Consider the following 8,783-nt stretch of genomic DNA (forward strand, 5'->3'; position numbering starts at 1 on the left):
ACGTTGCAGCGAAATGCACTGCGACCAGCGCAGCGCAACCGAGTCCCTCTCCCGCGCCCACAGGCGACTCCATCTGCATCGCGAAACTCGCGCGAATCCCGCTGCCCAAATTCGCTGGGTCGTACGCCGAATGGCAAAGTTTCCGCGATCTGTTCAAATCGCTCGTGTTAGACAATAAGTCCCTAACGAACGTGCAACGGTTACACTATTTAAAATCGTCCGTCGAAGGTCACGCCACGAACCTGCTCGCGCATTTCTCGATAACCGACGCGAATTTTGAACCAGCCTGAAAGACGCTAGCCGACCGGTACGTTAATAAGCGCGTGATAGTATCAACATTACTAAGCAATTTCATCTCGCTGCCGGTTATTGTTAGCGAGTCCGCGGACGAATTATCTCGTCTTCGCGACACGACGAAGGAGTCGATCGCCATGTTGCGCAGTATCAGTCGCCCGGTGGATACATGGGATGACGTCATCGTCTTCCTGCTTACCGCTAAGCTAGTCCGCCGTACGCTACGAGAGTGGGAGATATCTCGCGGAGCAAACACCGAGGTCCCGCCAGGCCCGGCAGTTCGTGGTCCTCGCGTGGCAGGAGCGGTTGGCCCTGCCAACCGCGGGGCACCGGACAGTCGGGGCTGTTCGGCCACTCCTGAGGGAGTGGCTGGACAGAAGCCATGGAAGCCTCACTTACCGGCTGGCACAGGTATTTTCTGGGCATGGCAGCTTCGGAAGATACCTGTGCCGGATAGGGAAGGAGCCGATGGCGCGTTGCTGCCATTGTGACGCCGAGCAGGACACGAATGATCATACCCTCCAGGTATGCCCAGCGTGGGGGGGGGGGGGGGGAGCGCCGTGTCCTGGTCGGTGTCATAGGGCGGGAAGTCTCGCTGCCGGGTGTGGTGCGCGCCATGCTCAGCAGCGAGAGGAAGTGGAGGACCGGGGCCTCCTTCTGCGAGACCGTAATGTTGCAGAAGGAGGCCGCGGGAAGGGAGCGCGAGCTTCAGCGGCGCGCTGAGGCTCGCGCTCGTATGGTGGCGCGAGGGCGTCGCGGGCGGCGGCCTTTGCGCGGCGGATGACCCTGGCTTGGAGGGGGGCCCTGAGGGGAGCCTCCCCCGCCAGGCGGCAATGAGTCGGACCGGGTGGGTCCGGCCCACGGGGAGGCACCCTCGGTGGCCTGGAGCGGCCATGAGCTCCCGGCCGCCGAGGGGTAGAAACGGGGTCGCAGGCAGTTGCGAGTTGGGGCTCGCAGCCCGCCACTAAATGCGGCCCCGGGACGGATGGCGGCGGGATGGAGTGGCCCCGTCCTGCCGCTTTGAGACAGAGTGTCTTCCGGGGTGACCGTTTGTCCCCCTCGGGGATGGGCGCAAAGCGCGGGCACGGGAAGGATCCAGGAAGAATGCTTCGAGCGATACCCGGTATCCTCCCAAATCGTGCGGAAGGGTCACCGTGGGGTTTTTAGTGGGTAGGTCCCGCGCCCGCCATTCTACGGGCGCGGGGAATCCCACACACCCCTCCCGTCTCTCCCCAAAGAGGTGGAAGGGAGTCTTTCGAAGATTTTCCCCACGACAAAAAAAAAAAAAAAAAAAAAAGCACCGAGGCCCCCCACCATCGACGAGCTCGATCAATTCCTCGTTGCGCGGATCCGCTCTCTCGAGGCGCTTCACGACAAGCCCGAAACATCGGCCACGCGCCTCCCCAACGCCTGTTTTAACTGTCTTCGCGATGGACACATGGTTTCGACGTATCCGGTTCGCACCATGTGCTCGCGATGTAACCGCAATCACCACAGTCTGTTACACGTTCCCGCGACGAGTGTCGAAGCGCCGACGGGCGGCGATCGTGCAGCGTCGTCTTCGAAACCCACTGGCATTCCTTCGGGACCTAACGGCACTCGGTCCGTCTATACGTACGCCGCGTACATACTAGCTAACTGCTTCCTTACTAGCTTGCGGCTTGCTTGCTAGCTTACTTATAGCTTACCAGCTTACTGCTTGCTTACTAGAACACAGTTAACCACCTAGCATTCTGCTCGCCTAACAGCTCAATGGTTGCCTAGTAGCTCACTGCTACCTTACTGGCTTACATCTTACTTACTAGATCACTGCTTGCTTACTAGCCGGCTGCTTGCCTTCCAGCTCACTGATTGCTTACTAGCTTCCTGCTTGCTTAATAGGTAACTGCTTTCCTACTAGCCTGCTAATTGCTTTCTAGATCACTGCTTGCTTACTATCTTGCTGCTTGCTTCCCAGCTTACACCATGCTTACAATCATACTGCTTTCCTACCAGATAGCTGCTTTCTGACTAGCCTGCTGCTTGCACACTAGCTTACTGCATGCTTACCAGAACACTGCGTTCTTACTAGCTTCCTCCTCGCTTATTAGCTCAATGCATGCTTAGTAGCTTACTGCTTCCTTCCTAGCTTACTGCTTGCCTTCTAGCATACTGCTTCCATACTAGATTCCTCCTCGCTTATTCCTCCTTGCTTACTAGCTTACTCCTTCCTTACTAGCACCCTGCTCGCTAACTAGCCCGCTGCATTCTTACTAGCAAAGACGTGTCTGACCAGCCTGCTGCTGGCTTACTAGCTTGCTTGATTCCTCTGAGCATAGTGCTTGCCTACTAGCTTGCTGCTTGCTTTCTAGCTTACTGCATGCTTTCTATCTTGCAGCTTGCTTTCTAGCTTACTGCTTGCTTACTAGCACACTGTTTCCTCACTACCAAATTGCTCTATTACTAGCCCGCTGCTGGCTTACTAATTTACCTGTTGCTAACTCGCTTACTGCTTGCTTACTAACATACTGCTTTGTTACTAGCTTACTGCAACCTTACTATCTTGCTACTCGCTTACTAGCTCACAGCTTACTGCTTGCTTACTAGCGTACCGGCTGCTTACTAGCATACTGCTTGCTTACTAGCATACTACTTTCTTACTAGCTTCATGCTCGCATACTAGCTCTCTGCATGCTTACTACCTTTCAGCTTCCCTAGTAGCCACCAGCATTCTTACTGGCCTGCTACTTGCTTACTAGCCAGCTGCTTGCTTACTAGTTTACTACTTGCTTACTGGCTTACTGGTGGCTTACTTGCCTACTGCTAGCATACTCGCTAATTGCACGCTCACTAGCCTGCTGCTTGCTTTCTAGGTTACTGATTGCTTGCTAGCATACTGCTCTCTAACTAGCTATCTACTTTCTGACTATCCTGTTGCTAGCTTACAATCTTACTGTTTGCTTACTATCGTACTGCTTGCTTACTACCTTAGTGCTTGTTTACAACATTCCTGCATTCTTCCTAACATACTGCATTCTTACTAACTTACCGCTCTCTTACCAGACGAATGCTTACTAGCTTCGAGCTCGCATACCAGAATACTCCTTTGCTACAAACTTACTGCTTTGTTACTAGCTGACTGCTTGCTTTCTAGCTTACTGCTTGCTTACTAGCTTAGTGCTTTGTTTCAAACTTACAGCTTTCTTACTAGCTCACTGCTTGCTTTCAAGCTTACTGCTTGCTTACTAGCATCCTCCTCGCTTACTAGCTCACTGCTTGCATCCAAGGTTACTGCTTGCTTACATGCTAATTGCTTTCATGCCAGCTTACTGCTTGCTTATTAGCTTACTGCTTGCTTACAAGCTTACTACTAGGTTGCTCGATTACAGCATGCTCACAAGCTTCCACCTCGCTTACTAGCACACAGCTTGCAAGATAGCTTACTGCACGCTTCCTAGCTTACTACCCGCCTACTTACTGCTTGCTTACCAGCTTATTCCTTGCATACTCTCCTAATGGTTGAATCTAGCTTACTCCTTGCGTAGTAGCTCACTACATGCTCACTAGCTTTCTGCTTGCTTACTAGCTTGCCGTTTGCTCACTAGCCAAGTGCTTCCTTTCTAGCTTACTGCATGCTTACTAGCTTCCTGTCTGCTTAGTAACTAACTGCTTGTTGAACAGCTTATTACTTGCTTACTATCTTACTGATTGCTTGCTAGCTTACTGCTTGCTTACTAGCTTACTGCTTGCTTAGTAGCTAACTGCTTTCTTACTAGCCTGCTGCTTGCTTTCTAGTTTACCGCTTGCCTACTAGCCTACTGTTTCCTCACTAGCTTCCTCCTGGCTTACTAGCTCACTGGTTGCTTACTAGCTTGCTGTTTGCTCAATAGCCAACTGCTTTCTTACTGGTACTCCGCTTGCTTACTAGCTCACTACATGCTTACTAGCTTTCTGCTTGCTTACTAGCTTGCCGTTTGCTCACTAGCCAACTGCTTTCTTGCTTGCTTACTGCATGCGTAGTAGCTTGCTGTTTGCTCACTACACAACTGCTTTTTTACTAGCTTACTGGTTGCTTACTGCCTTACTGCTTTCTTACTAGCCCACTACTTTCATACTAGCAAACTGCTTCCTTATTAGCCTGCTGCTTGCTTACGAGCTTACTTGTTGCTTACTATCTTACTGCTTGCTTACTAGCGTACTGCTTCCTTACTAGCTTCCTGCTCGCTTACTAGCCCACCGCTTGCATACAGGATTACTGCTTGCTTGCGAGTTTACTGCTTCCTCAATATCTAACTCCATTCTTACTAGCCTTCTGCATGCTTTCTAGCTTGCTGCTTGCCTACTAGCATACTGCAGTCTTACTAGCTAACTGCTTTCTTACTAGCCAGCTGCTTGTTTGCTAGCCAACTGCTTGCGTACTAGCACACCACTTTGTTACTAGCTAACTGCTTGGATTCTAGCATACTGCTTCATTACTAGCCTCCAGCTCGCTTACTAGGTCACTGCTTGTATACGAGATTACTACTTGCTTACTAGCTTACTGCTTGCTTACTAGCATACTGCTAGCTTACTAGCTAACTGCTTGCCCACTAGCTCGCTGCATTCTTGCTAACCACCTGCTTGCTTTCTAGCATACTGCTGCCTTACTAGCTTCTGCTCGCTTACTAGCTCACTGCTTGCTTATTAACTTACTGCATGCTTACCAGCTTACAGCTTGATTACTAGCTTATTACTGGCTTACATGCTCACTGCTAGCTAACTCGCTTACTGCACGCTCACTATCCTGCTGCTTGCTTGCAATGTTACTGTTTGCTTACTATCGTACTGCTTGCTTACTATCTTAGTGCTTGCTTACAACATTCCTGCATTCTTCCTAACATACTGCATTCTTACTAACTTACCGCTCTCTTACCAGACGAATGCTTACTAGCGTCCAGCTTGCTTACCAGCTTACTACTTTGCTACAAACTTACTGCTTTGTTGCTAACTAAATGCTTCCTCACTAGCTCTCTGCTTGCTCTCTAACTTACTGCTTTCTTACTAGCTCAATGCTTGCTTACTAACTTACCGGTTGCTTACTAGCTTACTGCTTGCTTACTAGCATACTACTTTCTTACAATCTTCCTGTTCTCGTACTAGCTTCCTGCTCGCTTACTAGCTTACTCCTTGTTTACCAGTTTGCTACTCGCTTACTGCATGCTTACTAGCTTCCGGCTCGCTTTCTATCTCACTGCATGGTTACTAGCGTACTGCTTGCTTACAAGCTTACTATTTGCTCACTAGCTAACTGCTTTCCTACCAGTAAACTGCTTGCTTAATAGATTACTACTTTGCTACAAGCATTCTACCTTCTTACTAGCTCACTACTTCCTATGTGCTTGCTTACTAGCATAATGCTACCTTACTAGCACTCTGCTCGCTTACTAGCTCGCTGCTTGCTTACAATTTTACTGCTAGCTTACTCGCTTACTGATTGCTTACTAGCTAACTGCTTGCTTACTAGCTAGCTGCTTTCTTACTAGCCTCCTGCTTGCTTACTACTATACTGCTTGCTTACTAGCTTACTGTTTGCTTACTAACTTTCTGCTTGCTTACTACCTAACTACTTCCTTACTGGGTCCCTGCTCGCATACTATCTGGCTACGTGCTTATTTGCATTGTTACGTATGCCGAACGTTTCGTTCCCCAATTTTTCTGTGCCACTTGCGTGCATTAGGAAAACGCCCTGCTACTTATCTACCCTTTGGAATGTAGAGTCAGTTCTCACGAGATGCAGCTGCTCGGTGACTAACGCAATTCGGAGATTACCAAATATGGTGATGTCTAACGTGCATTTGAATCCTCCCCCACGGATTTTTGGGTATATAAACCCCTTGAGTTTCTTACTCGTGGGATCATAATCGTACCGTCACGTTTGAGTCAACGACACGTCTCTTGTCACGCGTATACGATTTGATAGTCAGTTGTATCTTGCGAGATCGGGCTACCGTACCCTTTCATATCAAACCATATAGAATCCGTGAACCGGCATAAATTCTATTGCGGCCTTTATTTCCAACTGACATACCCCCGCATCGCCAGTGCGTCAACACCGTGCAAGGTCATTTTAGGTAAATATAATCATTCTTTGATCGCGACACATGATACACGAAACAATTGTATTTTATTTGTTGATTTAAGAATATATCTACTTTTATTATCAAATCAGAGTTATCCAACTTCTTTAACCCATAATTATATAAAGCGATTATTATTAGTTAAACGTTCCCATAATAATATAACCTTACCGCTCGGGTTATATTCTACTTAATAATTCATAGTTACGAGTCGAATTAACACATCCCCAAATCCAAATACAACCTCTTCCCCTCAGGGGCTGCCAGCCTTTCAGCTGCAGTACGGGCTTAACGAACCCGGGGTACCCGAGTCATACACACACCGTAAGCCTCCTGTTGGTCGTCACAACGACCCATTCACAATTCCCTATTGGTTTTGTGAATGGTACGTGACGGCAGGAGGAACGGGGGTCTTGGCTTAACCGCCTGGGCCACGAGTATGGCGACTCTATAAAATCGCCCTCCAATCCTAAGCTATGGTGCGCGGCGATGGGATGCATGGTTGGGGGAGAAGGCCCAATCCCAAGCGACCACCTCCGGGGAACCTGCCGAACCCCCGGAGTATTAGGCTTACCCGGGTAAGGCGGCTCTGCCCGGGTGGACCTTTATTTCCGACCATCTCGTGGGATAATTATGGACACAGAAAATAAAATGGGGATGGGGCGGGTTTTGTCGGTTGGGGAGGACGGAGACGGGGTTGGGGTCAGGGTGGCGGCGCTCGCGCCCCACTCAGCGCCAGGTCCGGCTTCGTGGAGGGTGGAGGAGGACGACGAGACGGCGTCGGTCTCGTCCTTCTCCTCCAGCACGAGCCACATAGGCTCTAAGAGGAAGAGGATGGGGCAGGCCGTCGTCGAGGTGGGCGGGGCGATGAGCCCGTCGGTGAGGCTGAGTTGCCTCAGGGACGAGGTGACCGAGGAGATATCGGAGAGGATCTCCTCGTCCCTGAGGCGGGTGGAGAAAGTCGCCGCTGCCTGCGCCTTTAAGGGGCAGAAAAGCGGTGGCGCGGAGGCCCTGAAGGCCGCGGCGGAGGAAATGAGGGAGGCGGCGCGGGAGCTCAGAGGGCGGAACGCCCGTCTGCAGCTCCTGTTGGAGGAGGAGCGACAGGGGAGGAGGAGGGCAGAGGCGCTGTGGAACAGCGCGGCCCTCCCTCCCATCCTCCCTCCTCCTCCACCGCCGCGTCCCTCAGCGGAGGTAAATAAGCGGAGTGCGGCGGCAGTGGTGCGGGGCACCGCGGGCCCCTCCACCCGCACTCCGCCCGTGAAGAAGTCCCCGTCCTCCTCAGAAGACGATCTTCTGAGGAGGATTGGGGACATGATTGATGGCAAGCTGGCCGCCTTCCGGGAGGAGCTCCTCGCCGGAAGAGCGGTCAGCAGGAAGGCGGTGCCTCCCCGACCTGTTCCGGTACAGTCGGGGAAGGCAAAGAAGGGCGGAGTGAAGGCTCCGCCCAGTGTTACGGCACCAGGGCCCCGGGTCGCGACCCCTAAGGGGGGTGGTGTACCCGTGGTCGCGGTGGTCGCGTCCTCCACAGCACCCTCCCAAGGGGGGGTCGCGTGGAGTGAGGTGGTGGGGCGGAAGGCGAAGCGGGCGGCGAGGAAGGCCTCGCAACCGCAGCCTCCGCCTCCGCCGCCGGCGGCCAAGGTAAAGGCCGCGAAGGTCGGGAAGGCACGACCAGGTCGTCCCCCAAAAACGGCAGCCGTGACGCTGACCGTTGCGCAGGGGGGCGACCTGACCCTCGCGGAGGCGATGCGGCTCGCCAGGGAGAATATCTCCCTGGAAGAGCTGGGCATCGCCTCCGTGAGGGCGAAGAGGGCCGTGACCGGGGGTCTCTTGCTGGAGATCCCCGGTGCAGAAGGCGGCGCGAAGGCGGATCGTCTCGCCCAGAGGCTCCGGGAGCAGCTGGGCGAGCGAGGTGTCCGGGTCACCCGGCCCACGAAGCGCACGGAGATGCGCCCTCCGGCCTCGGGTCGGTGTGGGCCCGGTGCCCCCTCTCTGCCGCCCGTAAGGTGGCGGAATCCGGGAGGGTGTTGGTGGGGTGGGTTTCGGCGCGAGTGGAAATCCTCGCGCCGCGCCCGCTCCAGTGTCACCGCTGCCTCGAATTGGGGCACGTGAGGCAGTGGTGCACCTCGCCGGTGGACCGCAGCGGTCAGTGTTACCGCTGCGGTGCCAAAGAGCACCGTGCGAGCCAGTGCTCGGCGGCCCCCCACTGCCCGCTGTGTGCGGACATGGGGAGGCCAGCCGATCACAGGGTGGGGAGCAAGAAGTGCTCCCCCCCGTCCCGGAAGGAGAGGAAGAGGCGGGCTGCACCGGCTCCGGTGCCGAGGGCGGTGGCATCGTCCTCCATGGAGGTGGACGGTGCTACGGGGACGGACGGCCGGGAGGAGGCTGGCGCGGCCA

Source organism: Colletes latitarsis, unplaced genomic scaffold (assembly GCF_051014445.1).
Source record: "Colletes latitarsis isolate SP2378_abdomen unplaced genomic scaffold, iyColLati1 scaffold0027, whole genome shotgun sequence".
In the NCBI taxonomy this organism is placed as follows: domain Eukaryota; kingdom Metazoa; phylum Arthropoda; class Insecta; order Hymenoptera; family Colletidae; genus Colletes; species Colletes latitarsis.